This window comes from Musca domestica, unplaced genomic scaffold (assembly GCF_030504385.1).
Source record: "Musca domestica strain aabys unplaced genomic scaffold, Musca_domestica.polishedcontigs.V.1.1 22, whole genome shotgun sequence".
Lineage (NCBI taxonomy): Eukaryota > Metazoa > Arthropoda > Insecta > Diptera > Muscidae > Musca > Musca domestica.
Genome location: NW_026712262.1, coordinates 7,039,889 through 7,057,600, shown reverse-complemented (window position 1 = coordinate 7,057,600; position 17,712 = coordinate 7,039,889). Strand labels below are relative to the sequence as shown.

Genomic DNA, 17,712 nt, shown 5'->3' with positions numbered 1-17,712 from the left:
TTTCGTGTTTCTTGCCACAATTTCCTACTAAATAACCGCTAAATACGTTAGACACGAATTTTGGTTACAAAAATGTTTCGATTCAGTTCCGCTATTTGTTATGGCTCCTACATAAGTGTTTCTCGTTGTTTTCGGTGTTGTCAAGATTTCTGTCTCAATTTTCGACGTAATCACCTGTAATTTGATATTTCTGGATCTAATTTGGCCAAATTTCTCCTGGTAAAAGGTTTTTATACAGACCCAATATGTTCTATAGTTAATTTAACTTAAATTCTCGATTTTGGATATTTTGAAGATTTCTGGCTCATATAGTGGCATCGGCCATATTTAAGTATTTTTGAGGCCTGGTCACATTTCCAGTCGAAGTTTATTCAGTCTCAAACTCTTAATGGGTAGAAAAAATTTTAGCAATGTAGTTTTAATCGATACTACTGATTAAAGTATTTTGAAGGTCCTGATCAACTACAATTCCTTGTTTTTACTGGTTCTCATATGTAGCTCATTCACTCAAAAAGTGACTATATTCAAAAAATTTTTTTTTGCGTCAGCTCTTTCTAATTTTCTGTGAATTTTTATATTTCAATAAATTCTATAACTTAAAGTGCGTTTTTCGTGAAAGGGGGTTTTGAGATGTGACGGGCTTTGAGTAGATGAGTGCTTCAATGTCCGCTTGACAATCAGCCAACTAATGTGTAGGTTAAAGCTGTTATAGTAATCTTTAATTATTAGGTAAATATACTTGTTTATGGATACGTCCATACCGATACACACCCTTATTGATTCTATCTTCATGTTTCGTCCCAACTCAAATCGATATAATTTTGACATATATGAAGTGGAAGCAGTCCATATTCTTTCTCCCGTACTTGTCTTTATTTACGTGGTGTATTCATTAAAGATAATCCAACGACAAAAAAACCCTTTTACGTAACCCATATCGAGTTAAAACATTTGAAGGGAATGTTAATTTTTTATACCCTCAGCCATAAGGCTACAGAGGGCATATAACATTTGATACTGCCAAATCGGCTTTATGTCCTAAGTCTCTTTGGATTACATTCGTTTCGTCCGTTTAGGAAGTATCTCGAAGGGAGTATCCGAACCAACTTAGTACATCGTAATATTATTATCAAACTTAGATCGACTTCGAAAATGGACAATATCGTTCCATTCCCTTTAGTACCACCACCATAAAGGGTCAACATTTTCACAAAGAATAATTTACCTTATATGATGAGAAAGGATCATCCAATTATGAGCTAAATTTGCAGATTTCGCTGGTACCTCCCCCATAACGGGTTAAAGTTTTGAATGACCAAGAAGCTTATAAAACGCAAACTGAACATTCGATTCCTTTCAAATTCGGCACGTCTTGACATTTCTTACACCACAATATCTGGTGTTAAGATGGATGCGAAATAGGCATTCAATTCATTTCAAATTTCATACATCTCAAAAATTTTATCAAAACAATGCGAGATTGTAGATATTGAACCTCTCCTTACGGCACTTCCTTCAAAAAACTTCAAAATTTTGAATAATTTTTCTCTTAATCAGAAAAGGAAATTTATCGAACAATTTCTTCTGGTACCTTCGAAATATATTTTCGATTTTCTTTATGCACATCCCAATATTTTGATCAGTATAAGACGAAGTGGAATACTTCCACCATATCTAATAACTCACGCATATTTAAACATTTTCCAAGAATTATCATATAACTCATATAAATTGTAGGAAATAGTCGATATAATCCAAATCTGGCAAGTTGTAATATTTATATCAGCATTGGCCCACTTTTTTGGAACCATCCCCATATAGGGTCAACAGTTTGAATAATCATAACACAAGTCAAAATATATTTGAATAAACGAACACTGGCTGAGGGTATAACTTGTTCAAAAATGCACTTGACCACACAAACCAGCCAACAGGCCTTCTCAGCCGGATCAACCCTTTATACCACTCACAGTAATATTGATTTTTTTGTTACGAATGTGCTTATGTGTATGTCTGTGTGCATTTCGTGTCATGGCTTATTCTTTGTTTTTAGCATTTATTGATTTCGGATTTCGCATCCATTTATCATTAATGTTCCAATACACACACACACATACATTTCAATGACTATCGTTCTTTTTAGTAGTTTGCACATTTCATTGCATTTTTTGTTGGTTGCTGCTCCCTTGTTTTTAGTTACATTTATCGTTCATTCGTTTGTAGACTCATTCTATCGTTAGGGCTCATTGATTTGCAACGAGTTTTGTTGTACTCTGCAGACAACAATGAACGAAAACAAAAGAAAAAGCAACAAAATGTAAACAATTATTTAACACCATTTAACAGAGTTAATAGTTGAAAAAAAAAACTGAAATTATAATTTGTAACTTTGTGTTAGTTTCAATTTTTATTTTCTCCAATTTCCATTCGTTGCTTGTTTTTCAATACCACCAACCTATGCCACAATACAATAGTTTTGGTTTTTAATGTCAGAATGAATCTCATGCCTGTAGAAATAAGACACAAAAATGTAACAAAGTCATCGACAAATTGATTATGAAATGGTCTTAACCTCCACGCTTAGGTCAAATTCCTATATTGGCCAGAGAGAACGTGGAGAGGCTGTACCATAACTGTAATAAAGGCTAGATACATGACGATATTCGATGATGATGACTAACAAACATAAAAGGTCAATAGAGTTACAACCACGACAATAACAACAATAGTATTGGCATAGCATAGATAGGCATTGAGGGAGAGGCAGTGCCGGCCGGCCAACCAACCAGCCAGCCATAACATGAAATGTTTTATGGTAAACATCTTCTTTTTATTCGTTGCCTTTGGGTCAATTGGCCTTAATTGGAGAGTACATATGAGAGGCGGACCCACATCAACGAACGCCACTTTTATGGACTCCAATACACAATAATTTTTTTGTAGCTATGTATATTGTTATATTTATTTGTAAACAATACTTGGAAAGGAAATCAAGCGAAATCGGAATTAAGTTTTATTTTCTTCTTCTTTTGATTTGAGTTAATTTAATCTAACCCAGCAAACACACGGAAGCTCAATGAGAACTGAGAAGTACTATTACATTTACAAGCCAAAATAACTTATTTTTACATTACCATGTAATGACTGTCAGCGTCGTACTTCAAAACCTAAGTTCCAATCTGCTCGGCAAATAAACATCAAAAGACCAGGCTTAGGAAATTAGCCACTCTTATGGGCTTTTACCAAAGATCCTCTGGAGAGAGTTGGGTAGGTTTGACAGGACAATTAGAAATATAAGATCCCCAAATCTTGATGAAATATAAGAATATAAGATCCTCAAATCTTACCAATATGAATTGAAACGTAGTTGAGCCTAGTTTATCCACGCAGGCTATGTTCTTCGGTAAACTTCGAGGATAACATTAATACTGTAATGGTTAACTGATATGACTAATTGACTTCCTGATCATAATGATCTCTCTTGTGTCGTTGGACGTTGAGCAGTTCTGTCCACCACGTAATGGTTAGAATAACTCCCACGGTCACACCTGAGCAGTTACAGCAACTAAAGCATATGCTTGATGAAGCATATGTGATCTACTCATGTAAATGGTTCACTGGAGTCATGAGAAGGCAACAGGGTGTAGCTCTCAGTGCGCGATTCTGGTATATCTGAATACTTTTCCATTGTGTTGCACTCGTATTCACAGTCTACACTGTAGCCGCATAGCTAACCACAGATAAGTCGGAATCGCTTAATAAGAGATCAAGAAAATCTATCTGCGCCCCAAGTGCAGCTGGTTAGGGCCATGAGGACCTTGCTCCTACTTTTCAACTTATCGCGGATAGTTGTAGTTTTCGCGAGCGATTTGAATTTGCTGTAGAATGTAACCCCAAGGTTTTTGGGGTAATTAGTGGTCGGAATTTCATGTCCCGTTGATTTGGTGGCGAATATTTTCATATTCCTCACATGAAAGCAGGCGGCAAGCTCCGCCAGATAGCAGTTTACCCAGACGCATATGTCTTCAACGGCAAGACCTGACGCCATGATAGTACATTGATCCGCATAGGTAACGATCTTAGTGCCGTTTGCAGGGCGCGTAATTCCGAAAACAGATCTCTGTTTCAATTTACGAGGCTTGGACTTCTTATTTCGGAATATCCCGGATATAATTGACTATCCAACATTTAAAACTCGGACGGATGGTCGTGTTTTCAATGTCCTCGAATAGCGTGGAATGATTCACAGTATCATATTCCTTTGATAAGTCAAGAGTCAATACTACTGTCCTATGGCTGCCTGTTCTGTACAGCTGCAATGCCGTTGTAGTACAGTATTGTGGACGGAAACCATGTTGAGGGTTGACAACTGGATAACTTTCTCTAATGTTGGGGAGGAGTAAAGCCCCAAGTACTGGCGATAAAAGCGAAATTGGCCAGTATGATTCGCCTTTACTGGTATCTTTGCCTGGCTTCAATAGCAGGACCACCCGGCCTATCTGCCAGGCTTCGGGATAGGTGGCTAACGATAGGTTGAGGACTTTAGTATAATACTCGACTCCCGGTGTATCCAGTTGTTTCAACTTTACAATTGAAATTCCGTCTTGCTTTGGATGACTTAGCCTTTCGAATGGCATTCGTAACATCGCTGTTTACTTATATCATTTCCAATGCACTGAACACTGTAGATGGTTTAGGTACTTTTTCCGCTTGTACTTCTGACCCATCTGTTGACTTCCACTGTCAGTTCACTGATCCTGGGATCAGTATGTTTGGCACGCCGGATCTCATCACGCTTATTCGCTAATCCCACTGCCTCTGCTGAGAAATTTGGTCTTATTTTGGATATTCGACCAGCAGATATAAAACGTATAATTTGTATTGTGTCTAGGATAGTTGGTATTGAAAATGAGATATATCGGTCCACGTTTTGGTATAGCGGCCATATGACGGTACCTTCCGATATTCAATATTTTTATGATTTTTACCACATTTTTCTACGGATTTGTCTAAAAATTGGTATTTATAGTTCATAATGGGTTTTACCTTTGGTGGCAGAACATTGAATATTTAGGTCCACTTTTTGCTATAGCGCGCATATACGATACATTTTTTTCGTTTCCTAACTCTAACTAGAACTCACAGGTTTGTAGTCCGGACCCTAAGAGTCTGTTCCGCATTTGTTGATTTCTTCGACTATTCTTCGATTCATGTAGCTTCCAAATTTGGCCTTGGTACCATGTACATTTCCTAACAAAGTATTTAATGCACTAAATTTAATTTAAATGTTATAGCTTGAATTTGATCGCCGGAGATGTAGTTCTCCTATCACAATGTAAACATTTTTTTTCATATTTTATATTTTTTCATTTTAACCATTAATGGTTGTGCTTTTTTTAATGAAATTAATTATTGCATTTTTTTGAACGATGCAAAATTGATCTCTTTGCTTGGCAAATATAACCTATGCTCGTTAAACATTATTAATTTCATAGCGTTGGGATATGAAAAAAATCGAAACTGATACCTTCGTATAATATTTACTTTACTAACAAATCATTTATGTACAGATATTAATTATGCGGATAAAAGGCGGAATACAACAACATTGATTAATGTGAAATCAAAACATTTTTTTAAATAAACAAATACTACGATGCATACAATTATCGTAAATTTTAATATTAAAACCAAAAAACTAATATTTAATGGGAATACAAATGTATCTCCCCTTACTGGGAGAGTTATGGTACTCCAAGTATTCCCTCAACCTCACTCTTATTGTGTGTAACAAGTTAATAATGTTTTAAACAATTATTTCACTTCCCCAACGTCGACAACAACAGCAATCAATTTAATAAAGTTCCCCTTGTTGACGAAATTTAGTTATCTGCAACATGGTCGACCGCTCCTTTCACCTGTCAGTCGCAACAATACAACATCAAACACTCATAATGGCAATAAAGTCCTCATTGAAGGGAAACTTTATTATCTGTCGTTGTTTGCGGCCCGGCACCGTTTTTTTTATGGCCATAGTTACGTATTTTACGAGTGCATCGCTTTTATGACTGAATATTACAACGGATCGCTCGCCCGCCCGCTCGGTGGGCCGGTCAATTGTAAACTTTCGAGTTTATTACTCTCGACGTACATCAATTTCGAAATGGCTTTTCAATTGCACTTACCAAGGACCGATAGACGAGGCGGGTCATTCAATATATAAGTATTAATATTGTCCGGCGCATGATGGTGCGAACCATAGTTGTAGTCACTGCAGCCCAACAACGAGCAGCTGTAGTTGCGCGACAAGACATCTTCTTGCTTCGCCTACAATTGCCTTAAATTAAAGCGAATTAATATTTATAGAACAAGCGAGCGTGTAGGGTGGATAGATGGTGTGTGCGTGGTGTACTCTGAACTTTGTGATTTTTTGTAGTGTGCCTTGGCGATTCCCCGGTTCAGTGGCTGTGCAGTTGTTGTTAAGGCCAGTTAATATTAATAAATTTTATTTATTTGTTGTTGCTGTTGTTGTTGTTGGGTTTTTCTTTTTTCCATTTGATAATAATTTCACTTTCTTTTTTTTCACTTAATGAACTTTTCAGATAACTTGCAGATGTCACCACATTGGTTTTTATTACATTGAGAATATTTTACATGTGAGTATGGGCAACATCATTCATCACTTGATAAAAGTTTAATTTTAATATAGAAAAAATACATGTGTATATGTGTGTGTAGCATTCATTTATATGCTTGCATATGTAGGTAGGTATATGTCGGATAAGTAAAGGATTGTCATAAAATGTACATACAGTTTGCATACATACATACGTACTATATATTTGCTAAAAAGGGTGCCAATGGAGAGGAGAGATAAATTTGTGAAAATTGTACATTTTGGATTTATGACGCATACGGCATTAGCGATTCGACGCGGCAGAGGCTTTTAAGGCAAATATAAATTGTTTTCGAAGCATCAAATTATGTGCGCAGGCATTTGGATTGACTGGTTGATTGTTGTCTGCTGGCTGACATTTGATTGATACCCCTTGCCTGATGGATACACAGTTAAACGGTAGTATCCTTGAGATGTTCAGAACTCTTCTACAAAGGAATGACATGGATTAAAAGGTAGGTAATGTAGAGAGAACGAATCGGTCAAATTGAACAAATTGCCAGGAGTCAACAGGAAACATACGATTAGCATATTACGAACCGATTGACGAGCAGCGAGTGAGTCCTGCAACGTCGCCTGAGATTTTCGTGGATCTCGATATGTTTTCACCGTTTAGAAACTCAGAAAGGCTGCAACCTAGACCGGATTAAAAGAAAACTGAAAGTAGGCTGAATGGGATTTAGTTGAGCAGTTCTAGAGATGCAGCATTTCGTTTGGTCTTAGTCTACCCGCTGGACGTGTATAGAGCAGCTATGAGCAACCTCCAACGAAAAAGTGTAAACAAAGCACACGTATTCTCTCTCGATTTTCATTGATTTGACAGGGCGAGAGAGTCTCTTACCACTATTAATGCATATACAGGGTGAGATAAAAAAAAGGCAACAAAGTCGAACGCCATAATTTTTACATAGCATCAAATTTTAGAATAAGTTTTGATTTGTTCGAATTGGTCACCTTTGGTACGAATTATGTCCTTCAAACGGCCAATGAAAACATCACATACTGTCCGAATGTTGCTCTGCGGTATTTTGGCCCAGTCCTAGCGAAGTGCTTGTTTGAGGTGATCGACACATTGATATTTTTTATTGCCAACCTTACTTTTCAAAATCCTCCAAACACAATAGTCCAACGGATTGGTATCCGGAGATTTTGGTGGCCATTATGTGCTGTAAATGAAGCGGGGAACGAAATTTTTTAAATATTCTTGGGTGGCGCGTGATGAGTGTGATGGTGCTGAGTTCTCTTCGAATGTCCAAGGTCTGCGGCCAAAATGTTTGCGAGCCCAAAACTTTAATACACCCTCCAGAATATTTTCGCGATAATATTCGGTATTTATTCTGATACCACGGTCGATTAATACGAGCGGAGAGCGACCGTCGGTTGTTATGGCGGTGATTGAGTTCTGGTGGTCAACCGAAGGTGCAGATTTTCAGCTGACCTCTTTGGCAAGTGAACCAGACCATTTTGTTTCTTTACAAACTGCTGGGCAACGAATGTTTTCTCATCAGAGAAAACCAAATTCGGCAGTTCACCACTTTCGGCCAAGCGAAGCAATTCTTTTGTTCTATTTTCTTTTCGTTGCGGTGTAAGTTCTTGCACTTATTGGAATTTCAATGGCTTTACCCCGAGCTGATTTTTCAATATTTGCCGAATGGAATATTGCGATATGTTCAGATTCCGAGCCATTTTCGGCCCCTTCGACGCGGGTTTCGATTAAGTCGCTTCTTTACTTTTCGAACCATTGTATTGTGAGCAATGTTGGTATAGAGAAGCCTTGCTCACAATATATGTATTAGTAGTGGTAAGATACTCTCTTGCCCTGCCAAATCAATGGCAAAAGAAAATCGAGAGAATATGTGTTCTTTGTTTATGCTTTTTCGTTCGAAGCTGCTCATAGTTGGTTGGTGTAATTATTTCCACACTCGCAATCATTCCCAATTGCCCAACGTCCTTGAGTGACGTGTCTGTAGATTTTTTTTATAAAGTTATGCAAATAACTTCTAGACGATAGGACGCATGCAGGTATTCTTATAGGAAAGCCTAAGTCCTCTCTTGTAGATCGGTAACTGTAGTCTTGTAGAGACGCCACTGACCTATACAACTTTTGAACATTTCTCCCAGCATTTGAATCGAATCAAATATTGAGAAATACTTAGTTTAAAAAGAATCGCCAACTTTTTATATAAGTTTTCTAAGTAATAAAAGTGTTGATTTTTTGTGGGGGAGGTACCAAAAGAATATATTTCATATATGTCGTCCGAGATATTCACACCAGATTGGTTTAAAACAATCGGACTCTTATTTCAATGATAATAATTTTACGAAATGCTAAGTTTGGACCACATCGGATATTCCTTTCGAGTTATTGTGCGCAACATGCAGACAGACAGACAGAAGGACGACGGACGGACATCCTTAGATCGAGTCCAAATGTCCTGAAATTAACTTGGTCCAAAGAGACCTAGGGCCTAAAACAATTGACTGCGAGTATAGAAAATTTTACAATCTATCGCCAAGAGCCAAGTATAAGGCATTTCCCATATTTCACAATCACAAAACTACACTTTCTGAGGTGATCTAGTTTAAATCTCAAAGTCTCTCTCGGCTTGTTGCGCTGTTTGCCAAACAGTTGCCTATTAGAAATAATGCATTCAAACGTTATATACAACTACACACTTATAACCGACCACATCTTCCCTTCATTGCGGTAAGACAATCATAACCTCCATTTCCATTTTCCACCAAGCCCCCCAATAGAGAGTACCAACACCCTTTCCCATGGACCTCTGCCATTAAAAAAACAACCACTTGTGTAATGTGTGGACTGTGGCAATGCATCAGCATAACTTTCATTATTAATTTTTCTCCTTTGGCAAAAAGTCATCATAACTTTTTCATCATTTATCACATGTTCCGTTTGGCCGGGCACTGCTGCCACCTTCGCCCACACAACCCTGAAAATGCTTTGGCATTCAGGTTCCGTTTCAATGCTGTTTTTTTTTTTGCGAAGTGCGCAGCAATAATAACGGCAGTAGTAGTTGTGTCATCCTTAATGGGAGAGGTCCTAAAGCTTGTTCGGTTGCAGCTAAAGTTGTAAAAATGTTTTTATCTGCTTGCATTGGGATGTTTGTTTTTGGTGGCGGTGTTGGTGGAAGTGGCTGTGACAGCGGTTATTTCAGTAAATACATAAATCTAGCCTTATGGCATTTGTCAGCAGTAACAGCGGCAACGGTGTGCACAACAGTCAACTTTTTATGGCGTATTTTCTTTAATTGCTCGAATGCAAAAGTGGATGTTCATATTTAGGGCCGAAATATTGCCACCTGTCATTTGGCATATGAGCCCAGCTCGGCAACACTTGTAATCCTTCGACAATTTGTCCCCCCAGTATTTATTTATTTATTGCAATAGCAGCGGCAACAACAACCACGACGACAAAGTGACGTTTGCATGATATTTTAAGTTATTGTAATTTAACCAAAATAAAAAAGCAACTCATCCGCCCCTTTGGGATTTGTGAAAAATTAATTTGTTTAACGTCCTTGGTATGCCTGTGTATGTTTGAGTGTGGTCTATTCGATTCTCCCACTATTTTCATTTCACAGACATGGCTAAAATATGCAATTGCCAAATCCATGTTTAAAATGTCCATGTCGCCATCATCCTCCCATGTGGCGACAAATGTTTGATTTGACACCGGCTACAAATTTTTGATTGAATTATGAATTTTATTCGTTTATGGTGTTATTTCTTTTTTCATTTCTGTGAACGAGTTGTTGCTGATGTCAAAAATATGCTGAACGGTTTATTAAATTGTCATGTCCAGATTGAAATGATAGTTGAAAATAACTCTTGGTTTGTTACTGTGATCCAGTTGATTTAAATCAAGTTCGATGATATTCAATCAGAAAACAAATATTTTTATAGTTTGGGATTAAGTGAAAAATATATGTTTAAATCGACATTAGTGTATTTGTTAGAATGTGACCATATAAACTTCAAAACGTGAGAAAAATTGAATCATTTTAATAGTGAATAATAAATTACATTGCCTGGGCAGGGCAAATTTCCGTAACTACGAAAAATTTAGACTCAATACATGGGAGAGAAATCAAAGGCGACATGATATTACGCCTAACGGGTTAAAATTATTTAGTGTTGTTATGAATGCCCAAATCATCGTCATTAAACTCAAAATCAAATTGGGTATGATCGTTCAAACAAGTTTACATCTAAAAGATTTTTTTGTCGGCACAGGACTAAGGATTTTTATATAGAGAAACATTTGGGTTTCAAAGAAATAATAATAATAATGTGTTTTTGCGGAAAATTCTCAAATTTAACCCTATATCTGTCAAAGAACATGTGAAATTAAGTATACGTGAGTGCTGTGCTCATTTGTATTTGAACTTGAGACTTTTGAGTGCCAAGGACAGGAAGTGTATTTCGAAACCCTTTCAAAAAATTAAATGTTCTATGTAAAATATACAAAAATTTCCAATCAAGTAGCCATTTCGGAGGGGGCCCGAAGGGGATTTTGGGTTTGATGTTCAGAGGGTAAACGATTTGTGTGCAATAGGGAACTACAGGGTGAGATAAAAAAATCTGCAAATGCCAAATGCCATAATTTTTACATTTTTTTTTTTAATTTTATTGAGTGGAAGCAAAGAATGTCAGAAAGAGCATCAACTTTAGAATAAGTTTAGATTTTTTCGAATTGGTCACCATTGGCTAAAATACTCCAGACACAATAGTGCAACGGATTGGTATCCGGACATTTTGGCGGCCGCTGTGCGTTGGAAATGAAGCGAGGAACTTCATATTGTAACCATTCTACGATGCCCAAGGCTTTAATATACCCTCCAGAATATTTTCGTGATAATATTCGGCATTTATTCTGATGCCACGGTCGATTAATACCAGCGGAGAGAGACCATCGGCTATTATGACGGCCCACACATCACCATGATCGGCGCTTGAGTCCTGGTGGACAACCTAAGGAGCACATTTTCAGTTCACCTCTTTGGCAAGTAAACACGATCATTTTGTTTATTTACAAACTGCTGGACAACGAATGTTTTCTCATCGGAGAAAACCAAATTCGACAGTTCACCACTTTCGGCCAAGCGAATCAACTCTTTAGCTCCTTTGAGTCTATTTTCTTCATGTTGCGGTGTAAGTTCTTGCACTTTTTGGAATTTTAATGGCTTTACCCCGATCTCATTTTTCAATATTTGCCGAATGAAATATTGTGATATGTTCAGCTCACGAGCAATTTCTCGGCCACTGTGACGTGGGTTTTGATCAAGTCGCCTCTTTACTTGCAAACCATTTCTGCTGATGTTGCTGTTTTCTTCCCGCCACCTCCTTAACGTCGGGCTACGCTACCAATCTCACAGTAGCGACGCAAAAGATTTATTCACATTTAAATGCTGAAGTGCTCTGACGATAGCCAGTTGTGGTTTTCCAGCCAAATATAAAGAAATCACACTATCACTTGAATTCCATCACGAAAAACTTTTTTTCTGGAAAATTTTCACCAAAATGCTTTTGTACTCCTGTAAACAATATAATGAGCTGTCACTGGAATAATTTTAACAGCTATCGGACGAGTGGCTTAAAAATGACAGCAGTCTGAAGTTGGTTGCAGTACCCTGTATGATGTAGGGATGTCGGGTTGTTTACGATTGGTACTCGTAATCAGGAACTTGGGAGTGGTTGGTGGATGTTGACAAGTGAGGTTGATCAGGATTTACGATCTTTGTGTTCGGCGCTGTACTGGCATTGACGATTTGAAGGTAATCGAGAGCTTTAATGGATGGTCTACGGTTATCGATAGGTCAAATGTAATCAGGAATTACGATTCCAAATACCTTATTCGGGAAATATATTGAATTGTCGATGGGGCTGACGAGTGGAAGATATCTAGGCATATTTGTCCGGTTACTGCCGTTCAATATAGAGATATTCGGGAAAAGATATTCAGGTGGTCTAAGATTGTTCGGTAGCTGACTGTATTTATGTTAGGGAGTAAATGTCCCGGACTTCTCAGATCTATCAGAATTCGTTCGGGTTGGGCAGCTCACCGTGGGTATGTTTGGAAGCAGATGCCCACACCTTCTCAGATGGATCGGAAATTGTTCGAGTTCGACATCTCATTGTGGATGTTTTCGGTAGTAGATGTCCAAGCCTTCTCAGATGGATCGAAACTCCTTCGGGTTAGGCAGCTTACGATGGGTATGTTTGGAAACAGATACCCAGGTCTTCTCAGATGGATCGAAACTCCTTCGGGTTTAGGAGTTCACGGTGGGTATGTTCAGGCTTAGCTGTTTGGGTCGTCTAGAATGACGAGTTAGTATTCGTGCTTCAACTACAGTTTATGACTAACTCGGAATCACTACCAATGTTTGAGATACGGTATAACGAATCTAAGCTCCTGTGGAACAACTAGTCAAAGCCCCTGTGTAAATAAATTGCCAGCCAACCAGGTTAATGAAAGCCAGTTCGAAATGTATTCCAAGCTAACGTTTCTTTTAGTCGGAGAACTGAAAAAAACTCAGAAAAATCCTTAACTACAGTTTGACAAGCCCTCTGCAATAGCAAGGCTGTATCATCGTAAATCGAACACTATATATGATCGGCATTATCAATTCAATCAGAATTATTTGTCCTATTTTATTATCCAACGGTCGGCTACATGTCACCTCTCATTATTATCTAAATTACCTAAATGTTCTTTCAGTCAGTCTCTCACTCATAAAAAATAAAATTGAGCGTATCGATAATATGGGACTACCAAGAGGTAGGCGTAGTAGTTTCTCTCTCGGCTCTCTCTCTTTACACATGTGAATTGGGAACTACTGAATTTTACGTTACTTTGATAGCTCAAACGTCCACTTTGGTAGTAAGTTTTTCTACGAGCTGTCTTCAACTATTTTTTTAGGGTAGATACAACCTTCATAATATCCACTGCGGTGTTTACGACTTGTGAACTTCGACATGGGAACGTTTATTTTTAAAATCATATAAAACTTGTGCCAGTTAGACCTTCTCAGTTTTGACGTCTCGTATAAGAAAAACCATCATCTCCACAGTATTCCAGGTTCTTCAAATCTATCAAACATTTTGGAATGGTTTGTTTTTTAAAACTTATCCAAGTTACATATTTTTGGAATCAAAAAAAAAAAAAATGTTTTGTTTGTTTTTCTTTCAAGTACCTTTCGTTATGTCAAAATTGAATCTATTCAGCCTTGTGGCGAGAAACATCGACGCAGTGCGTGCAATTTTAAGTAGACCTGATAAAAGCTATATCTACCATTTATCGTTATTCCAACTCAAATGAAATCGAAATTTGGAACTAAAGTAAAGATTTTTTTGCAATACATCTTAACATTTTTATTGCAATCTGAAAATTTTGCACCCATCTATATGTCATTATTTTGGTATTTTTTCCCATACATAATGTCATCAAAATAATAATAATAATAATAATAAAAACTTAATATTTTCGAGCTTAAATGTATGCAAATGAATATAGTAATTTGCTAAATTGTACTTTTTTCCCCTAAATTAGTGTCGAACGGTGCAGCAGTCCAAGCTTCTGTAGATGTTATTGCCGCATTTGCATATTTGCATCACCATGCAATAGGTTGCAGGTATTGGTCTGCTGGTCTAACAGCAATGCCAAATGTTAGCTGAGTTTACAATTTAATGTTCGTCATGGGTTTTAAGAAACGGAGGTAAACTTTGCATTGAAAAAATGTAGCTGGACATAAATTTTAAGGTGATAACAAGAAGAAAAAACACCATTGGTTGCGGGAGAGAGAATAAAATAAACAATTTAAAATGCGCATAATTTGCGTAAATATGTTTATGGCGCTAGAGTGGAATTGCTGCAACCAAGCAGCGTTAGAAACACTGGGGAACATTTTTTCGACCTTTTACTTTGAACTTTGTAAAAATTTAAATTTTTTACAATGTCTATTGTATAACTATTGATAAAACAGGTCCAATTGATATTTCTAATTATGGAATTAGTTTGAACATAATATTACATCCTACAAATGGGCCTAAGGCGAATTTCAAAAAAAAAAAAAAAGATTTAAATAACTAACAAATACCAACTAATCGACTCTCCAATTACGAAATAGCCTCAACTTTTTGTAGGTTTTAGTCTGATTCCTTCACAAACAAATCTCTAAAAAATACATTTGTTACACACAACCCAAAATGGAATATATTTACTTTTGGTTTTTGCTGATATCTTCTTTTCCTTTGATTTTTGTCATTTTGTTGGTTTACAGGATTCCGACACAACAGGAATCGTAGTCATCGTCATCATCGTCGTCGTTATTGTCACAAAGCATTCAAATATGACTAAAGTTTTGATTTCATTACCATATTTGTTTGTGTGTTTGTTTGCTTTGTATTTTTTGTGGTTTCTATTTGCTCTCCTATTTAATCAGAGATATTGTGTATGTGTACGAGGGTGGGGTGAGTTGTGGAGGTTGGTAGAGCAAAACACACATATGCACCAGAATCTGTTTATTTTGCAAATGAAGCACATTTTGTTTGGCAAAAAGTAAACGATATTTATGATATTTTAATTACCCTAACCGACAGTTGCCACAAAAACACTTTTGCTGTGTTTTTGTTTTCGGAAAAAGAATAATTCATTTGAGCCAAAAATTGCCAGCTTCTGTGAGAGAAGTTAACGTTTTTTATTATACAATGTCCTTTGTGAAACAATAAAACAAAACTTAAATGGAAAAAAAGTATGAGACTATAATAATCACATCATACCGAGATTGTTGCTGGGAAAAGCTTCCTTTTCTATAACCCATCCAATTTTATAGTGCCACTGGTGTTTATTTCGAGAGATGAAATCGCACAGTAAGCCTTGTACGCAGATCTACTTAATTAACCTAAATTATCAAATAAAAGTGTCGTAAAAACCAATCTCAGAACCAATGTCTTCCGACTGGGAGAGGCCTAACGTGTACCAACTTCTCTAAAAGTAGCGTCATATAAAGGTTCGACTAATATGAGATTCGATAAAGGTATGACAATTTTTAGAATCCATAATTCAGAAAGCTTCTTCCTTAAAGCCCACTAAAAACAATGGTAGAAAACATTATATTATACACTATTTGTGTGGCCACAAAAACGAGGATCTAAATCGATAAATTTTGAATAATAGATCGAAAATTACCATACTACCAAAAGCTAGACCTGCACAGAAAATGTTTTCCTCGGAGGAATTCTACCTAATTTGAACTTCAAATTTAAGGTTTTATCAGAAATCTGAATTGAAATGAAAGAGGTACCATTATATGGAATCTATACCAAATAGTTTACCTCTGTCCGATATTTTTGAGCAAAAAATAAACCTAATAACAACCTAAAATGTCAAAATCCAGGTCATGCGAATGTAAACTGTGGCACTTTCGAATTACTGATAATCAGAAGGGTATTTGGAAATATAATTGCAAAAAAATAAGGCCAAATAATAACCCTAAATGTGAAATTACTACTATAAAATGTACCGAAGATCTAAAAAAATAATTTTCTCAGTCGATTATGGAGGAATATACGAAAAGAATACTTTAAATCGGAACTCCGATTTGCTTGATTTTACTCGCGAACATTTTTCAGTACTTAAAGGGAAGGAATATTGGAAGAAGTTTACTCTCGCCTATTTTGTTTTATGCGAAAGCGCTCCTTTTGAAAATTTTGAGAGGAAAAAAGAGTAAGGGTTTACTCTAAGAGTTCAGAGCATGAATACCCGAAGTGTGCGAATTTTATGCAAAACTTACTACCTATTCTATATTCTCTACTCGCGAGTGTCTTCTGTTTGAACAATTAGAGTGGAAGTTAAAATGCAAGAACTACAGGGTGAGATGAAAAAACTGCAACAAAGTAAAATGCCACAATTTTGACATTTTTTTTTTTAATTTTATTGAATGAAAGCAAAAAATGACGGAAATTGCATAAAATTCTAGAATAAGCTTATATTTGTTCCAATTGGTCACCTTTGGCACAAATTATGGCCTTCACACGTTGCCCGGAGATTTTTGTGGTCATTGTGCGCTGGAAATGAAGCGAGGAACGTCAGTTTGTAACCATTCTTGGATGGCGCGTGCTGAGTGCGAAGGTGCTGAGTCCTGTTGGATTGTCCAAGTTCTGCGGCCAAAATGTTTGCGTGCCCAAGGCTTTAATACGCCCTCCAGAATATTTTCGCGATAATATTCGACATTTATTCTGATGCCACAGTCGATTAATACGAGCCAAGAGCGACCATCGTCTATTATGGCGGCCCACACCATCACCATGGCTGGCGCTTGAGTTCTGGTTGCCAACCGAAGGTGCACATTTTCAGCTGACCTCTTTGGGAAGTAAACGATCTTCTCTATTATATCTCCATATATATATTCCCTATTTCACTTGCCGAGTGAACCACCTCCAAATAAACGTCGTGTGCTATTGTTTTCAGCACAACTGCTCATTTTAATACCAAACACCAATTTCATATGCAAATCTTACAATAACAAATTCTCAAATCATTTCCGACCAATTGTATTGGCCATAATACAAGACTCAACAGCAATAAAATCAACAGCAACACTATGACCACATGACTTACCAGCAGCAGCATATCCTTCAAACATCATAACCAGGTTGGTGGTTGATAATTATCGGCATTAAATAAATCCTCACAATGGTTAGTCAGTGTGTTAGTCAGTCAGTTCACCAGTCAGCTGGCCAGTCTGTCAGTCAGTTGGCCAGCACACTGACTAACATAGCCAACTTATTAATTATTTTGAACAACTGTGTCGCATGGTAATCGCAATAGCCGTCACATGTGTGTGTAACACAAGTATCGCCGCGACCCGGAGTACAAACGACGGGACGGAAGGACGACGTACATTTTGTATAAATATGTGGACATAAATCCTCAAATTAATGACTGAGGAAGTTTTACGGATGGCATTGAGTCGATATGATTGTGATTGCCGCGTTGTCGTAAAGTTGTTGTA

At 37.1% G+C, this 17,712-nt stretch overlaps 1 protein-coding gene across 9 annotated transcripts in view; it reads left to right on the top strand.

The window, feature by feature from the left end:
- The window catches only part of LOC101888725 (uncharacterized), a 289,691-nt gene that overhangs the window by 152,025 nt on the left and 119,954 nt on the right, over positions 1-17,712 (top strand). For 7 of the 9 annotated variants that reach the window (XM_059123021.1, XM_059123015.1, XM_059123020.1 and 4 more), the window contains one exon: positions 6,603-6,656. The exons of the other annotated variants lie outside the window; for them this stretch is intronic. The gene's annotated coding sequence lies outside the window, so the exon portion shown is untranslated. The remainder of the gene's footprint in view (positions 1-6,602; positions 6,657-17,712) is intronic. 9 annotated transcript variants of the gene reach the window in all.